The sequence below is a fragment of the Phyllobates terribilis genome, unplaced genomic scaffold (genome assembly GCF_046119375.1).
Source record: "Phyllobates terribilis strain yellow unplaced genomic scaffold, ASM4611937v1 Scaffold_4201__1_contigs__length_63796, whole genome shotgun sequence".
NCBI classification, from domain to species: domain Eukaryota; kingdom Metazoa; phylum Chordata; class Amphibia; order Anura; family Dendrobatidae; genus Phyllobates; species Phyllobates terribilis.
Genome location: NW_027366953.1, coordinates 2,652 through 22,893, shown reverse-complemented (window position 1 = coordinate 22,893; position 20,242 = coordinate 2,652). Strand labels below are relative to the sequence as shown.

General features: G+C 37.6%; 1 pseudogene; it reads right to left on the bottom strand.

Moving 5' to 3' along the window:
• Positions 1–11,635: 11,635 nt before the first annotated feature.
• Positions 11,636–13,688, bottom strand: LOC141248969 (uncharacterized; annotated as a pseudogene).
• Between the last annotated feature and the right edge of the window lie 6,554 nt (positions 13,689–20,242).

Here is a 20,242-nt window from a genome sequence, read left to right as displayed (position 1 = left end):
GAAGTATCCCGAGTATCCATCTAGAAACCAATAATATTTGCGACCTGCATGATGTTCTAGCATTTGGTCCATAAAAGGGAGAGGGAAGTGATCCTTATGGGTTACCGCGTTCACTTGCGGTAGTTGATGCAGACACGCCATCCCTTCTGTGTTCTCTGCGGAACCATCTCTCCAGCCTCATTCTCCACTACAGTGATCCCTCCCTTCTTCTTAACGACCTGAGTCGGGCTGACCCATCGGCTATCAGAAATTGGATAGATCATATCAGCGGATAACAACTTCATCACCTCTTTCTTCACCACCTCCATCATTGGAGGATTCAATCGTCGTTGAGGTTGTCGGCTCGGTTTATCTCCTTCATCAAGTAAGATCATATGCATGCAGGTGTAGGGGCTTATCCCTTTTATTTCAACAATGGTCCATCCAATGTTGTGATGTTATTCTTCAAAACCTGCATAAGCTTCTCTTCTTGTTCCTTTGCAAGGGAACTTGTGATAATGACTGGAAAAGTGTTTCCTTTCCTGAGGAACACATACTTCAGATGCGAAGGTAGCTCCTGTAGCTTAATCGTGGGTGCCTGCACAATAGAAGGGAACGGTTTCTCGCTCGAGAAGGTCAGTAACGCGGGCCCACCGGCCAAAAGGGTACTTGGAGCATCAAACTGAGCCAGGACCTCATGCACATTAGGAGATAATATCATATCATGCTCTTTACAGCTCATTATACTATTCTCTACTACAGATTTCAGTGAATCAATCCCACACAAATCAAACGTTTCATGAACAATAGGATCAATCACATCAATAGAGGAAACGAAGTTATCATTCGTAGGATGTTTCATAGCCCAATAAATGTTAAAGCTAACTACTTCTCCGTCAAACTCAAGTGTCAACGACCCACATGCTAGATCTATTTTAGTATTAGTTGCCTTCATGAAGGGTCTACCCAGAAGGATAGGGGCATCTTGATTGTCATCCTCCATATCTAGCACATAAAAGTCATCTAGAAATATCAAACTACCAACCATTACCAACACATCCTCGACTATCCCTTTCGGGTAAACCGTCGACCTGTCAGCAAGCTGAATCACAATCTCTTTCTCAGTCAGGGGTCCTAAGCCTAGCAGCTTAATGATTAAGGTAGAACATTAACAGAGGCACCTAGATCTAGCATGGTCCTATCAATCTTCTGCTTACCGATAATACATGGGATGCTAACCATACCTGGGTCCGAGCACTTCTTTGCAATCTTCAGCTGGAAGACTGCGGAAACTCTCTCGCTAACTTGCACCTTGTGTTTCCCCTTTAGCTTCTGGTTCCTCTTGATGGTGCAGAGCTCCTTCAAGAACTTAGCAAAACGAGGAATACTTTTAACGAGGTTAAGAAAAGGGATGTTTACCTCACACTTACTGAAGGTTTCAAAGAGTTCCTTGTCATTCACAGGTCTACGTGTGTCCTTCAAGGCTTTAGGGAATGGTGCAGGTGGCTTCTCGGAGTACAACGGAGGGAAGTTGGGCCTCACATAGTTTTCTTGCCTCATCTTGAAGTCACCTATGTCCTCAGAATCGTTGTCAACACTTACCGGGGTGGAGTCATGGTTGTGACCACTAGGTCTCGGTCGTGACATTGAACACTGAGGCTCCTCGCATGCAGAAGGAGGTCATGACAATTGGTCACGGTCGTGATCAACAACTCTGGGGCTTAGTCTTGATCGTGACATAATGTCACGGTCGTGACCATGTTTGTTGAATTTTTTGGAAACCAAATCACCGCCTTCTCGGTGGTGATCTTTTGTCTCGGTCGAGACATTGTTCTCTGAGGCCAAATCTCGATCGTGACCTCTGAGTCTCGGTCGTGGCAATTGTTCAGATTCCCTCCACAACATCACTTCCTCCAGATTTTTTTCAAGTCTTCGTCCACTTCTCAAGTGCACAGCGCTAATGTTCTCCCTCGGATTTCTTTCGGTCTGAGAGGGAAGATTCCTCGAGTTTTGCTGCGTGAGGTTAGAGACAACTTCGTCCAATTTCCCAACTTGTTTCTCAAGAATCTTGATGCTTGATTCGGTGGTCTGGACATGAGTGGTAAAGTGCTGTGTCAAAGATTGGAGCATTTCCTCTGTAGATGGCCCATGTAGCTTCGGTGGGTATGGAGCGCGGTAGTGGTTATTGTGTTGATATTGGTGTTGATTCTGCCACCAGCCGGATTGCTCCTTCTAAAGCCAGGATGATCATTGCCCCTCAGATTATAATTGTTGTTATTCTGCTCATACCGAGGTCTAGAAGGCCCAAAGCCTCCCACATCATGCACTTCAGCAATAGTTGGATCCTGCAGTTGCGGACACATATCAGTGAGATGACTGTCATCTACTCAAATACCGCATAGTCTTGCTAGCTTCTAATTACCAAGGGTGATACCCTTGATCATGCTTTTTAACTCAGCGGTCTCAGTCTTCCATTCAGGATCCTTTGAGCCTATAGCATTAGCTCCTTTTCTCTGATAAGTCCTGCCAAATCTCCTAGTCCCTTAAGCTATTTCATGGATTTGGATTCCGGCCTGAGCAGGGGTCAAGTTCAACACACTGCCATTGCAAGCAGCCTCTACCAGCCTTCTCTCTTGGTCTAGCTACCCATTGTGAAGGTGGGTAACTAGGTCTTTCTCATCAAATTCATGGAATGGGCAGCTGGCACACAATCTAGCAAACCTCTCAACATAGTCATATAGTGTCTCGTTGTCTCCCTGCTCCACCATAGCAATTGCTCTCTTCAGGGTGGTCGCCTTCTTAGATGTGAAGTACTTGTTGAGGAAAGCCTTGTGTAGCTTATCCCAAGTGTCAATACTCCTAGTTGGCAGCAGATAGAACCACTGACGGGCAATATCCTTCAGTGTAAGACCGAAGGCTCTCATCTTGATCTACTCCTCAGTAACGTTGCTGGGTTTTATGAACATACGGATGTCGTGAAACTCACTCAGATGCATGATCGGGTCTTCCCCAGCCAAGCCGTGAAATTTCGGCAGCAGATGTACGAACCCAAACTTGAGCTCCAAGGTGACCCCGGCATTGAGATCAGGAAGGGTCACCCCGATTTGTTGCTGTGTTAGATCAGGATCGGTGAGTTCTCTCAGCGTTCTGGCAACCATTGATTCGATCACAAGAATCTGTAGAGATTGTCCCAGGTTGCGCAGGTGTGTCCGCTCTATCTCTGGATTGAAATCAAGCAAATTGGAATCAACAACACGAGTGTGGACCATAAGATAGGTCCACACCAAAGTAGTAACACAAATAGAAATAAACTATAACAGTTGGCTCCCCGGCAACGGCGCCAAAATTAGATGAGGCTAAAGTCGTTATGCCTATCAAAGAAAATCCCAAACTCGAATCCACTAGTAAAGTGGGAAGTAAGGGATCGAACCCTAGAGAGAAAGATAGACGGTTTATTTCTAATTATGCAACCAAGTAGTAACCAACTGTTTTTTTTGTTTGATTCTCATAACTAAGCGATGCAATAAGTACGCAAGAAAGAAGATGATTGGTTTGTAAACAATTATGGGTAAAAAGCAGCAACCAGAGAAAGCTTCAGCCTTTGTTCATCGTTCGTTCATCTCCCCTGGTTCGTTTTCCCACCATCATTCATTGTTATTCATTGCTTTCTATGACTATGTCTTGCTAAATTCATCATAGTTCACTTCTAAGGTTTAAGCCATTGTTCTAGGTTTGTTGTGAGAATTCAAACGCTTATGTTCTATGTTTAATTTAAGGATTGTTTCATAATCTCTTGTACTTTGTATTTATTATTGATTGGTCTTGATTTTATCTAGGTGGGCAACTAGGATGATTATTGTCTTTCATATTGCTAGGCTAGATTATTCGATTTGAAAAGTCTTTTCTTTAGGTAGCGAGCATGATTTGCATAGACTATTTGCGAGTGCTTATTGTGTAGAGATTGTATCGGCGATTTGCCAATGGTATTGCACAAGCCTACTTATCTTTGATCTTCATGTTGTTATGCTTTTGAATCTAGGGATTTCCATGGTTATTGCATAATAAGGGTTTCTAGGACTATTTAGACTAGTTGCTTATTACGAACAAAGAGTAGGACAACCGAATTAAACATTCTGAATATAAGTTATTAGAATTCGATGATCAACATTCCGTCTAAATAATGCGTTGATGCTAAAGGAGTGAGCTTTTTACCCATAATTGTTTACAAACTAATCATCTTCTTTCTTGCGTACTTATTGCATCGCTTAGTTATTAGAATCAAGCAAAAAACCCCAATTGGTTACTACTTGGTTGCATAATTAGACATAAACTGTCTTTCTGGCTCTCTAGGGTTCGACCTCTTACTTCCCACTTTACTAGTGGATTCGAGTTTGGGATTTTCTTTGATAGGCTTAACGATTTTAGCCTCATCAAAAGGCTCTCCCATCTTCATCAGAAAAGCAACTCATGATTGTTCACGTACCTGACGACACACAAGCCAAAAGCAAGAGTGCTCAATGTGCAGCTATTTCTGGTTTTGGCGAGTCTAGCCCCACCGGAGATAGGAAGGCCATTGTCCTTCACCACCTTGAAACTAAAGAAGACTTTGATTCTCTTTAGCATCAGCTTCACAGAAGCATGACTACTCTCCCTATTTTGCAAACTAGTGATTTTCAATGAGCCTCCAAGTGCAAGTGAGAGGATGTTCTAACTTCACCCCATGTTCAGTCTAACATAGAGGAGGAGGAAGAAGAAGATGAGAAAGGCGAAGAAGTTGAAGAAGAGGATGAGGTTGAAGTGGCGTGCAAAAAGAAAAAGAAACTTGCAGGAAAGAGAAAAAGCCAGCAAGAAGTTATCCTAAATGGCGAAAACCATGAGATCCACCTCCAGCTCCTCTTAGGTACCTGCAATTTTATTAGGTATTGCCAAGCGTACATTATTAGCACCAGTCATCATAGCGCTAGACACATGAAATCAGCTCAACAATAGATTTGAGCTCACTGTGGTATTCGACATGCTAAACCTTTAAGGTTGGTACAAGCTAGAAGTAGCTCTCTCATAAGCAAGACCAAAGATGGTTATGGCTTTTTACAATCATTTCAATCCAGTTGATCCACCATATGCATCAATCCCAAGTGATATGATCTTGCTTCAGTGGAACAAGAGAAACATCTATATCTCAGCCAGAAATTTTGCCAGCGCCATTGGTATGAACACCGATGAAAGTTTCAACTTCGTTCCTAAGAAGAATTGGCTGAAGGGTACCATCTAGATGAAGCAAGATCTGTTTGGAGTGCACATGCAAGAGAAAGTGCTCAAGGTAGCTTAGTTTCCTTTCCCTATTTGAGTTCTGTATTACTTTATTGTTCGCAATATCATCTCGAGGAAAGAGTGAAAAGACATTTTAACTATCACTGATGGAGTATTTATGCACAAGTGTAAGAACTCAGAGCTCATAGACATGCCTCAGATCATGTACACCCATATGTACACTTCCAAGGCCAACACCAATGTCGATCTACCTTTTCCGCACATAGTCAAGACATTGATGGTGAAGTATGGAGTTTATGTTGCTGAAAGGAGAGGATATTTGATGAAGTTTTAACTTCATATGTTATAAGAGGCCTTGATGAAGTTGAAGCAGAAGAAGAGGCAGCTGAGGACAAGCCTAAATTAAAGCTTAAAGAAAGCTCAAGTGCAAATACAAGTGCAGTAACATAGGCCTTATAACGCATCGAGCGAGAAGTTAAATCAAAAGTTGAGCTTAATGCGTCCAAGCTTGACCTGATTGCAGCCCAGTTAGCTCAACTTACTAAAATTTCAACTGATGTTTTAGAAGTTCAAAGAGATTTAAATGAAATTCTCATGAAAAGAGCATCCTAATCTTTCCTTGTGATTATCTGTTTGTTTTTGGTTATCTTTGGTCTAAGCCTAGCCTTTTTCCTATCTTGTATGTGTTATGCCAAGTTATTTGAATTGAAACCATTTTGATCGAGTTATAAATGATTGTGTTTGATTTCTAACTTGATTGTTTGTACTTAACTTGACCATATTAATCTTTGTGCATGTTCAGTGAGAGTTAGTGTACTAGAAGTTCTAGCCATTCCCTTTTGTTGTATTATGACTACCTTTTTGTTGATGTCAAATGGGAGAATTTATAAGTGTGCGCGTTCGCATGCTAACTCATTTGCCAACATTAAGGGAATTAGACCTATCTTGGTCGAAGGGGGAAGAAAGGTATACTTATATGAAGTGTAAGGTGAAAATGTAAGTGAAAGCTTGGCTTATTCTATATCTTTTTAGATTGATATAATTCTATTTTCATATGATTGATATGCACAGTTTTATAAGTTTGTCACCTTCAAAAGGGAGAAATTGTAAGTTGAGCTAGCATTAGCTTAATGTAGTTTCTTAAATTTTGATGATTACAAACTTAGTATCTAATTGTTTTCATGTGTTTTAAGTGTTACAGGTCTTGCTTATAAGTTTTATGGTTAACCTTTTAATTAGAAAATCTCGCGTATGATAAATGATATGTGTAGGGATCACGCTTAGTAGTTTAGAAGGTCGCTTATTAGTATGATGATTGAGATTAGAATCCAAAGAGAGACTAAGCGTGATAGAGAGTTAAAAATATAAAATGGGCGTACTAGAAAGGAAAAACAAGTAGAAAGCGCATTTTTCTTATATAGAGCACGTGTTAAATATGCAGCTTAACTGATTTCAAGTTGTGAAAGTTGCATTTGATCTAGCAATTACATCTGTACATGTGTTAGCTTATTTATGTAAGTGGTGAGCGCGCGTCTGAAGAGTGAAGAGTAAGCTCTACCACGTGGAGAAATCATAAGCGTGCTCAAAAGTGGTTAAACTGAATAAAGAAAGTTATTCATGAGAACCAATACGATTTCAGCACGTGAAGAAGGTCTGCTTAAATTAGTTGTATAGAAAACTAGCGTGTTATCTTCTCTATACATAGATGAAACTTGTACTAAGTTAGGGTTGCAGGTTTTTATATTCTGGGAGATATTCTTTTTTAAGAGAGGTTGAGTATTTTAGTCCATTTCGAGGAAGTGAGTATACAATCACTAAGAGAGAGAGAGAGTGAGTTGTATGTAACACACTTGTAAGCAAGCTTCAAAAGAGTAATAAAGAGTTAGTGGTGAGTTTTATCCTGGATCAGTAGGATCTAAGATTCTCACTATTTGAGTGAAATCTTGTTCAATAATTTCTACTTCTTTCTTCCGCATTTGTCGAACTCTAAGTCGTCACAAGACTTCGTTCGTGAAGAAGTATCGCCCTCGCCCATCCAACATAAATGTTTGCGACCATATGCTAATCTCACGTGCTTATAATCTTGTAATTATGGGTCAAAACCTATGCCCGCATACATGGTCACTACTCCTATGTGTAAACACAATCACAAACTCATAGTTACCTAGTTAGTTAAGGTAAACTATTGTGGTATGTACTAAGGGTTCGTTCGTTATTTCTGGCAAAAGTCCTTCGAAAATATAATGTTTTTTTCCAAATGCGATTATTTCTAGAAAATTTCTTATAAATTATAGTGCCATCATAAGTAAGTATACCCAAAAACCTAAATAAACAAATAAATAATCACTTGGAGGTTAAGGAAGGATCCGAAATCTTTTAATTGACGTCTTCCATAAGATTAAGTAAGTGTGATTCCGCCATCTAGCATCTCTTTCGAAGAGGAACAATCCGTAGATGCAACCAATTACTCGGCAATGAGATTGGTTTTTAGAAATTAGATCGATGAAAAACTCGGTTGAAAATAGTCAATGGCTCTGACGGCTTCATGGTCAGCGTTGACTCAGAATGTCATTCTGCATCTGACGCCGCATTCAAAGTCATAGTGTTTCTGTTTCTAGTAGATGACATGCATTTAGGATTCAGGTCGATTTTTGTAGGATTCGATGAATTTAGGATGTCAATGTTGGATAATTGAAGCTAGATTGTTGCTGTACAAAGTAGATCAAAGTTCAAAGAAGAGATTGAAGAACAACGACATAGAGGTTTGCTGAACTGCAATATTTTTCATAATGGGAGAAACATTCTACATGAAAAAAAAAACAAATCCGAACAACTGCCAACTGACTCCACTATTCATGCTAACAACGTGACTAAGTAGTGGATCCTTAACTGATTCAATCAATTACTTAAAAACATCATTAAACCTTAAACAGAAATATGCAAGACTCTAACTGAATACATAATAATGACTAATATTAAATACTAGTCTAAGATACTAAGTTTGAATCACATTTCAACACCACCTCTTGACTCAAACTTCCTCATCCCGATCTTGTCCACAAAGTAGCTATGCTTGGCTTGATTCAGTGCTTTTGTAAACAAGTCAGCATTCTGTTCATTTATCCCACAAAACTTCAGCTTAATCTTCTCTTCTGTCACGAGCTGCATTATGAAATGAAACTGCACTTCTATGTGCTTACTTCTTGCGTGGAAAGCAGGATTCTTGGTCATGGCTATGGTTGACTTGTTGTCATAGATCAATCAACAAGTTCCTCAACCACATTACTTGTCTTGTAGCTGCACCAGCTGCAACATACTCTACCTCTGAGGACGATAGAGCCACAATTTCTTGTTTTTTTGAGCTCCAGGTCACAGGTCTTGAACCCAACACTGAAACTGCAATCACTATCTGTGTAACCACTCAGTTTGAGCTCAGGACCTGTTTCATACCATATTCCACAGGCCTTAGTTCCCAGCACATACTTCAGAATTCTTTTAGCAGCACTAACATGTTGCTTAGTAGAAGAATTCGTGTACCCTAACAAAATGCTTACACAATAGGCTACGTCTGGCCTTGTATGAGTTAGATAGTTTAGCCCACCAACTAGACTTTCGTACAGCTTCTCGTCACAATGCCCAGTTCCATCCTCTCTTTGGAGCTTCTCATTTGCATTCATGGGAGTGCTTGCAGCTTCAGCTTCATTTGTCACAAGAAACTTCTTCAACAAATCACTACCATACATCTGTTGACAAACAAAAATGCCACCTCTCCTTTTCTTCACCTCAAGCCCAAGGAAGTACTGAAGCATCCCTAAATCTGTCATCTCAAACTCCTCTGACATAGCTTGCTAAACTCATACAACAGATTCTGTGTAGAGCTAAAATATATTATGTCATCAACATACAGACATACTATGATAAACTCCTTTTCACCTTTCTTCTTCACATATAATGTGGGTTCATACTCACTCCTCGAGAAACCATTTTCACCAAAGAAAGCATCAATTCTGCTATATCAAGCTCTTGGAGCCTGTTTTAATCCATAGAGAGCTTTGATGAGCTTATAGACTTTGTTCTCTTCCCCTTTCTTAACAAAGCCTAAAGGTTGCTCAACATAGACTTCCTCTTGTAATTCTCCATTTAGAAAAGCTAACTTCACATCAAATTAAAACACTGGAAGACTTTTATGTCCATCAATGGCAAGAATTACACTCACTATTTCAAATCTAGCAACTGATGAGAAAGTCTCCTCCAAATCTATTCCTTCTCTCTGAGCATAGCCCTTTGGTACCAGCCTAGCCTTATGCTTTTGAACACTTCCATCAGTGTTATACTTGACTCTGAACACCCACTTCAAGCCAATTTTTTTTCTGTCAACTGGAAGCTCAACCAACTCCCAAGTCTGGTTCTTTTCAATGGCCTTAATCTCTTCTTTCATAGCAGTCTTCCATTCTTGTTTAGATATAGCTTCTTCAAATCTTGTTGGCTCATTTGCAAGAAGAGAAAACCCACAAGAGCTATATATTTCTTCTAATGATATCATTCCCCATTGTGGAGGAGTTTCAATTGAAGACTCTGAGTTAAGGATGTTTGAACTTGATGTGAGACTCCTTGAACTCTAGCTACTTTCACTTGCACTTACTGGACTGATCTGCTGCACACTTGCTTCAGATGAAGATGTTGGTGTAGATGGAGAAGAAGGAGAGTCATTTCCACTACTCTCATTAGCTGTAATCTGGCTGCTCACATTCTCACTGTCAAAATCAAAGATGCCACTTCTCAGTTCTGACTTTCCCTCATTTGCATTCCATTCCCATCATCCTTCCTCATCAGACCTCACATTTCTACGGATTATGATCTTCTTAGTGATAGGATTGTACAGTCTGTAAGTCTTGGATGGTGTTGAGTAGCCTATGAAGATCACCTTCTCAGCCATATCATCTAGTTTTCCTCTCTAATTAACTAGAGTATAGGCTACACATCCAAAGATTCTGAGATGACTCACACTTGGTGGATCTCCTCTCCGAGCCTCAAGTGGAGTTCTATTGCGTACATCTTTGGTGGGTGAGATGTTCAAAATGTAGACAACTACAGCTACTGCCTCACCCCATAACATATGTGGAAGATTATTTGCTCTCATCATGATCCTAGCCATCTCCATTAATGTTCTATTTTTTTTTTTCTGCTACTCCATTTTGCTCAGGAGTTCACGGTGCAGTTAGATCTCTACTTATCCCATTTTCATCACAAAATTCTTCAAATTCCTTGGATAAGAACTCTCCACCTCTGTCTGCTCTTAAGGCCTTGATTCTCAAACCACTTTCATTCTCAACTAGAGCCTTAAACTTCCTGAAGTTTTCAAATGTTTCTGACTTGGCCTTTTGAAAGAAGACCCATCTCATCCTATTGTGATCATCTATGATCAAGAAGAAGTATTTACTTTCTCCCAGTGACTCAGTCCTCATTGGTCCACAAAGGTCAGCATGTAAAATCTCAAGACATCTACTTGCTCTCCATGCTTTTTGTTTAGGGAATGATCCCTTTGACTGTTTCCCATAGATGCAGCCTTCCCACAACTCAAGCTCACCTATCTTTGGAAGACCATTTACCATGGTCTTTTCTTCCTGCAACTTTAGGCCTTGCACATTAAGATGACCATACCTCAGATGCCACAACTTTGCTTCCACATCTCCTCTTACTATCAGCGTTGTCTCCATCTTTTCTAACAATGCAATAGGGAAAACTCTATTCCTTGCCATAGGAACTTTCATGATCAACTCTTTAGTTTTCTTGTCTCTTATACAACACTCATTATCTTCAAACAACAAAGAGAAGCCTGTACACATGAGCTGCCCAACACTTAACAAATTCTAAGTCAAAAGAGGAACATACTGAACATCTTCCACCAGCATAGTTCTGCCACTTTCAGATTGGATAGCAATTGTGCCTTTTCCCTCAACACTTATGTGCTGCCCATTTCCAATTTTACTAAGCTCCGTTTAGTCTCATCTAAATCTTTGAAATAGATTTAAAGCCTAACATAGGATTTGTACAACCACTATCAACATACCAGGTTTTCTAGCTTCACTTCCCTCGTCATTGTTGACAGCAACCATCTTTTCTTTTTCCTCTACAAGCATTGCAATAAACAGCTTCTCTTCTTCATCATAATTTTTCCTGTGATCAGACTTTCTCTCTCCCTGATTCTGATATTTATCCTTCTTCTAACACTGAGCTTCTTTGTGATCTGTCTTCTTACAATAGTAGCACTTAAAACTCTTGCCAGAACTGTACTCTCTCCCATTGCTACTCTGACCAGACCTGCCTCGACCTCTTCCTGTGAAGTTTCTCTACCTCTTCCTCCATTGTTGAAGTGAGTGGACACCTATTTAGTGTCTTCACTTCCCATAAAGGTCTTTTCTTCTTTTTGATCACTTGATCTGCTTATTCTGTCTTCATGTGCCTGTAAACACCCCATTAGCTCCTCAAAGGTATACTCGGACATATCCTTTGACTCCGCAATTGTTGCAACTATGTGATCATATTTCTTGGTTAGGCTTCTCAGTACATTCCCAACGATATACTCTTCTATCATGACTTCTCCATACGACCTCCTCTGGTGAACCACACTAGAAATTCTTGACAAATATTCATGCACTAGTTCTTTGTCTTTCATCAAGGAAGTCTCGAACTCCCTTCTTAGAGATTGCAGCCTTACCGCCATGACGTTCTTGTCTCCAAGGTATTCCTTCTTAAGAATACTCCAAGCTTCTGTTGATGTCTTTGCAGATGCAATTCGAGGAAAGATTTCATCATCCAATGCCTATTGAATCATGAATAATGCCTTTGCATCTTTCTTCCTCTTCTCCTTGAGAGCTACATCAGGTACATGCTCAGGGTTCTCCACACCAGGATCTGAGAAGCCATTCTCCACCAAATTGCATGCTTCTTGAGATCTGAATAGAGTGCTCATCTTCAAGATCCAGCAATGGTATTGCTTTCTTTGAAGTTTGGCAGTTGTGGGTGATATCCATTACCCTGCATCTTGAGTTCTGTATTTGATCTCTCACGAACTCACACACTCCTAGAATTGAAACCCGGATCTGCTCTGATACAAGATTGTTAGATAATTGAAGCTAGATTTTTGTTGTACAAACTAGACCAAAGTTCAAAGAAGAGATTGAAGAACAACGACAGAGAGTTTTGCTAAACTGCAATATTTTTCATAATGGGAGAAACATTCTGCATGAAGAAAAACAAATCTGAATAACTGCCAACTGACTCAACTATTCATGCTAACAACGTGCCTAAGTAGTGGATCATTAACTGACTCAATCAATTACTTAAAAACATCATTAAACCTTAAACGAAAAATATGCAAGACTCTAACTGAATACATAATAATGACTAATATTAAATACTAGTCTAAGATACTATGTTTGAATCACATTTCAACAATCAAGCACTCATATTGACAACATATGAGAAGCTTAAACAATTTTGTAAACTTAGAATGAAATATGTAAGGTGTGAGATGGACCTAGGTCGGTTTAACCCTCTAATTATGTTCCCAAGCTCTGCTCAGGGTTCTAGTATTCAAATTTATGAGTTTAATCATAGACCGACACTGTTTCAAAAATAGCAAAATGATAAATATCATAAGCTTATTTAGAAAACATATAAAAGTGGCTAGGAATAATGAAAAGAATCACTATAGTTAGTGTCTCTTGGAAGACCCCCGATAAACATGTAGTTGGACTTTGCTAAACAACACTTAGATCGGAAGCATTCAATGGCCTTTCATTCAACAAATTCTGTTATCATTTGGTTTTTCGATTAAATGGACGAATCTGGTCATGACCTGTATAAAATCCTCCTCCTTCTCGGTTTGGTCAACAACAAGCCAGGTCCCATTTTCAAACCGACCTGTGGCGTTCGACAGGGTGATCCCATAGCCCCTTTCATCTTTATTCTAGCAATGGATTATTTAGCTAGAACCTTAACGACGGAATCACACAAACGCGGTCATAAGGTAGGAATCAAAATATGCAATCAAGGAACGTGCATCCCTTTTCTCAGCTTTGCCGACGATACCATTATATTTGCCAATGCCAATGTTACAAATGCTAAATACATCAAGGCTACTCTCGATCACTTATCAAACATATCAGGGCTTAAAATTAATTACGACAAAAGCTCGATTCAATTCTCAAAGAACAACGCATCTGATGTAAGGAACAATATTGCTTCTGAGTTGCAAATACGCATTACAACAACAATGGAAAAATATTTGGGCACTCATATTGTCGCTGGCAAGGTTAAAAATGAGTGTTTTGACTATGCTATAACTAAACTACATAATCACCTATCACAATTTAAAGCCAACACACTTTCACAGGCTGGTAGGACGACTCTTATCCAATCTAACATTCTGTCATAGACCAACTATTTAATGCAAAGTTTTTATTTACCAACAGGAGTTCATAATCAAATAGATGAAATCAACAAGAAGTTCTTCTGGAATAAATTTACTCCCAATTCTCGACCACTTCTCTCGTGGGATAAGATCTGTCAACCGAAATCAAACGGTGGGGTGGGCCTCCACAAAGCTGAACACATGAGCAGTGTATTACAAATGAAATTGTTATGGAAAATTGTTAATGACAATGATTCCAACATGTGGGTTAAAATCATTAAAGAAAAATATATTAAATAGAAAAGTCTCCTTTCTTATAACAAAAAATCCAAGCATTTTTGGCCATTCGGACGTCTACTACACTTGCGTGACAAATTTAAGCAAGTTCTCTTCTGGGTCCTGGGTAATGGAAAGAGTATAAAGTTCTGGCACGACAGCTGGATCACAGATATTGACATTACACCTTATTTCAACCCCCAACTTCATAACAACAGTACGACAGTCTCTGAGTTTATTACACCCTCTAGAACGTGGGATCCTATTAAGTTAGCTTCTCTTCTACCCACATCTATTGCCAATCAAATAATTAAACTATATATCCCTTCATCGGATATGGATGATAAACTGATCTGGAAGCCATCTACCTCAGGAAATTTTACCACCAAAAGTGCAATTCAGCTTACGAAAAATTGCAGCACAATTTCAAATTCATCTATATTTACTAAGGTTTGGAATCTTAACATTCCTCCGAAGATTAAAAATTTTCTCTGGAAATCCTTATCTGATTGTCTTCCCACAACAGAGAGATTGAATAGATATTTTAATCGCGTTCCAAACATCTGTACACCATGTAACCACTATTGTGAAACTACATCACACTTCTTCTTCCAATGCCGAGTAACCATTGATATGTTCAATACTCTAGAACATAGGACGGGAAAGAAAATTAACTATATCTTTACTAACAATTTCCACCATGATTTCGAATAATTCATGCATAACAATAATAATGTGGATCTTATATTTTTCTTATGGTTTGAATTATGGAAAAATAGAAACCGACTAATCTTCGACAGAAACAGCACTCCTAAATCTAATCCCATCGATACCGCATTCATATTATTCCATTCATGGATTGCGACTAGAGACTTCAATTTGGTCAAGCAAGGTCACAAAATTCCCGATACGGCTTCTGCAGCTGATAACAAACCTCCACATTCTCGGAACAGGAGAAAACATAGTACTTTCTGGCACAAACCACCTGCAGAGTGGTATAAAATAAATTTTGATGCTTCTTATTTTCCAAATGGAGACTCTTACATCAGTAATGTCATTCGAAATTCTAAAGGTGAGGTCATCAAAATTCATCGTACTGCTACTAAAGTCTACTCAGCTCTCCAGGGCGAGGCTACCGCGGCTCTTGAAGGCCTCAAGTTGGCACAACATCTGAATCATCCGAACATTATTCTAGAAGGCGACAATTTAACAGTTATCAATTCCATTCGAAAATTATGGCAGGTACCGTGGAGCATAAAGACAATCATCGAGGATGTCAACAAAGCAATTCAACACTTCAAGGGAGTAAGGATTCTTCACTGCTTCAGAGAAATCAACAGGGCTGCCGATTTAATAGCATCCAGGGAAGCGGACAATATTGTTCTTGATTACCTAATGTATTTATGTAATGCTTGTAATTTTAGAACTGTACCTGATACTTCTATCAGGACTTTGCGAGAAAGGTTGCGAGCTTCGCAACCTTTGCTCCTTAGTTTTCTTTATACTTTTTTAAGCATTATCAGGCATGATAATGCGGGATTGCCTCCTGGTTAGGGAGGAATCCCTTTGTTTTATCATCAATAAAAAAAACACTTAGATCGGAAGATCTTTAAAAAAAGGGGATTTTCACGCAGATAGCAGATTAGTGTTAGGACTAGTATACATTTGCCACCATAGCAACATAACTAGTCACCATCCAAGAAGCTCGACGGGGAGAACGTTAGAAACAAAATGGAGGGAAGAAGTTGCCACAAAATCCTAAATCAGAAAACTAAGTTTCTTGTCCCCTCTGTCTCGAAACAATTGACATTAGACAAAATCAGAGGGAAGTGATCAGGGTCGGTCTTAATATTTTAGAGGACCTTGGGCGAGAATTTTTTTTGGACCTCAACGTATCATTATCGATATTAATTAATTATTTTATCTACAATTTTTTAAAATTATATATTATTATATTAACTTTCTGAACATATATATAAGGACATAGATTAAGAATCCAACTATAGAATATTGAAAAATGCTTATTTTATAGACTAATCTAGTTAATTAATCAAAAATATTTCTTTTATGATATCCTTGATTCGCCAACAAAAAACTTTAATTTCTCAATTTTTAAAGACTTAATTGGAAGATTGTGAAATATGGGAAAGCTGACATGAAGAAAAAATTAATGATAAATTAAAAGATTGAGTATAAATATAATAGAAGAAAAATTATTACAAATAAGAATAATGGAAGAGCAAATTAATGTAAATTTGTTTTAAAAACAAAGAATAGATCAGTTCTTGCATTTAGAGGCTTTTAGTGGAGAAAATCTGGTTCATATTTTCTATTTGTGCCCTTTGATAGTATAAAGATCAATTCTCAGATATTTGGGGCCTTTTGATAGTATATAGATCAATTCTTAGATTTTTGGGGTCTTTTATAGGAGAAACTCTTGTTCAAATGTATTTATTTGGGCTTTTTAGTAGTAAGTGAATCTGTGCGTTTTAGTTGTAAAATAAAACTAGAAAATGAGGGATATGAGAGTTGAAAGTAGTTCTTTGCATGTTGCAATACACTACAAACCATTAGAGTAGTTCCATCTTCATGCTTTATTCTACTCCAAACTTAAAATGTACTAAACTTTCAAACTTTTGGGCCCTTGAAATTTATGGACCCTAGGCCGGTGCCCGTGTTGCCCCGGCCTATGGGCCGGCCCTGGAAGTGACATTTAAGAAATAAAAATTAAGACTATTAAGTAACAATAAAATTTGATATCCATTTCATGTTCTCTGTTTATACAAGCCCTCGTTGGTTGAAGTCAACCAATCACTCTCACCAAATTCACCACCCAAGACAGAAGTCCCTCGACAGAGTCACCCAAGCCTCCCCGAAGAATAAACAACGATGTCATTGATGACTTGTTTGCGAATGGGCACATACATGAGGATGATGAAGGAGCTAGTGGAGAACTACAACACATTTGAACCACACGACCTGCAAGTTCTCATGCCTTTAACACCAAGACAAACAAAAATGAAAATTTTATTAATTGATAAGGAATAGGAGGGTGTAAATGGAATATCACTATTTATTTGGGTATCTTAGGGTCTCTTTGGAAAATCTTTTTAAAATACCATTATTATTTACACGTAGTTTTTCCAAAAAAATGGAGTTTGGATATCTTCCATTATAATGACGTTATTCTAGATATCTTCTTTATTTTTTTACAAAAATACCGAAGAATGAAAAATTCTTATTTCAAATAATGACATTATAATTTATAATGTGTTCTAGAAAATCAAAGACTTACACTTTTAAGTATTTGATATATACGTTATCTTCAGTTAGATATAGAGTATTATACACATTAGGGGTGAATGTATTTTTTTTCCTAAGCATCCAACAATCAAAAAATTATGTCGTTTCTAATTCATCAAACATTTCACTAGAGAAAGAAAGCAAGATAAACATTGTTATTTGAACGAATGAACATGTCAAGAGACGTCAAGAAATATGAAGGATTAGGAAAATTAAAGTCAATGTTCTTAGTTAAATTCACTTCATGAAACACCTTTCGCATAAAATCACATTTGGAAAAATTGCTTAAGATTTTCTATATGGGAATTAAAAAGGTTGCAAAGGAAGAAACTCTATTAAAATATCAAATTAGTCTTTTGGTCGTAGGAAGACAATCAATGCAAGCTTTTCAAATGAATTTTTAATTTTGGGTGGAAGGCTTACTTCTAGAAATTTATTTGGTTAGGGTTGTGACTAGGAGTTTGACAAGAAAAAAGGCTAATTTTTACAAGAAAGGGCTACCGGTGGCCACTTCCCATATAATTTTGTCATCTGAGTAGGATGGGGAAATATAAATGTTACAAATCTTATGAACATCAGTCGGTGAAAAATGTTGAAGAAGTTTATGTGTGTCCCAAGATTTACCAGTTCTAAGGTAAAGGTTAACCCTCTAATATGGTCGTTGCTACTAATATCGTCAATTTCTTTGCAAAGTCCATTCTGAAGAAGAAAATATTGCATTACCTGATTTCATTCAAAGAAAAGATTTTCCTGAATTTAAAGGGCTCGTCCTGCTTGTGAAAGGGACTTAGCTTTCCATTTTGTAAGTTGTTTTTTAATATTAGAGACGCAATCGTAGAAATAAAAATTATACACTCTACCTTTTACAATGCGGGTGAGAATGTACTTCTCTGGTGGTGATTTGAATTGATTTACACGTATACGACGGGTATAAGAATACAATTTTAGCATACTTTTAGTATGTTTCTGAGTGTTACTGTAATGTATTTAGTTCATATCACATTTCGACCATATATATATTATATTAGCATTTTAAAAGGATTTTAGAGATGAAGAGAAGACAAAGAAGAAGAACTGCGAAGACGAAGGCGAGCGACATTAAAGATCAAGAAGAACCTGAAGATGTCTGAAACTGATCTTGATGCGGCAGCCGCCTATTACCTTACAGTGCCCACCATAAGAGGTCCATTTCTTTTAGACGATACAATTGACGACAGCCTCCAAAATCCTTCAGTGACCGCCGATTTCTACAGAACCACATTTAGACTATTTCTCTTTTGCTATCCTTTGGTTGCGATTCTACGGATTTTAATAACTTTTTTCGGTATTTCTAGCATTAGTTTCAATTATTTTTGTTATTATTTTGTATCCTTCTAGATTAAGTTATAGGAGCTGATAAAAGCCTTCTATTTTCTTAACCAAGAGAGATAGTTTTTAAGGAGTTTTCTAGAGAGTCATATGGAGGTAGCTTTACGTACTTGAGAGTTTTTCATCAAAAATCATTTACAAGTCCTAGTAGGGAGAGCTAATCTCCTTATTTTTTGGTAAAATAGTTGAAGTATATACTTGGTGAATGATGTGAGTTTTTCCTTTTGTATTATAGCATGAATTAATTGATTTTGTTTTGAATGTTATTGATATTGAATGGTTAGTTTACTTCTAGACTCATCACGTAAGATTAAATTAGTTTTTCATACAAGCTAGGATAGATTATTTTGTTCATCATAACCTATTTCTACGAAGCAAGAATGAAATTCTAAATTCGGTTTGAACTAGGAAATTATGTAGAGAATTGCATTGTAGAGATAAATGTCAATTGTTATTTCTATTTCCTGGTATTCTTCACTTAATGTTTCCTTTAGTTTGAACAATAGGCGTTCGCCATCGTTAACTAATTTTGATAGGTTTAGTAGTTTTGTTTGGGGTGCTAGATATTGGTTGCATAGGAATAAGATCAATTCAATATGAAAGTTGCTTTTTTTGAACTTAATATGATCATCACAACCATTTAATACGATTACTTTCTTTGCTAAGAACCTCGTCATATAATTATTTACAATAAGTTTCCAGCATTCTCTAGCAGTAGAAACCCAAAACCCTTATTTTATAATCAAAGTGTTTAAATGAAATACGAACAAGTTGATAACCTCTTGTGGGTTCGACCCATGTTTACGCTATATTCTAGTCATTAGGATTTAGTTCTAGTTAGGTCACAAAATTTGTGAGACAATTATCTTGTATTATTTGCATAGCATAGTATTTGTTTGCATTCCTAAATAACGACCAGCAAACACTCGTTCATCAAGAATATTAACAATACTTGCTAAACTATTTATGAAAGAGTAACTCGCATTGGAAGAGAACTGAATAAAACTTTTACTAGAATTTTTCTAGTAGATTTTAATAAAATTTATATATTCAAAATGGAGGCATCTAAGAATATAAGAGTATAATCTACAAAGCTAAGGAACAGAATAACATTACTATCAGTAGTTAATTGGATTCCTATTTGTTTCTTATTACGGAGAGAATATTGGATAACGGGTCTATCAAAGAACTCCATCGCCAAGATAAAGATTAATGGAGCAAGAGGGTCACCCTTCTGATTCTTCGTGATGGGAAGAATTCCGGTCCACGTTGATTATTTACTAGAACTGAAAGACGAGAGTTTTCAACGCAAGTTTTAATAAACAAATTCCATTTATTTACAAAACCAAACATTAAAAAGACCTTTAATCTAAAGTTTGAGTTTTTTTTATAAGCTTTTTCCAAATATTTTTAATTGTCATGGATTTAGATTTTTGGTTTTATTCCTATGGAAAAAGTTTATAATTTCATGGGCAGCTTGAATATTACCATATATTAAACGTCCTTCCACAAACGCACTCTATAAGTGTGAAATATGTTTTGGAAAAATGGTTTTAAGGCGGTTTGATAGAATTTTGTAACAATCATATATGTAGAGTTAAACAGACTAATAGGTCGAATATAATTCAT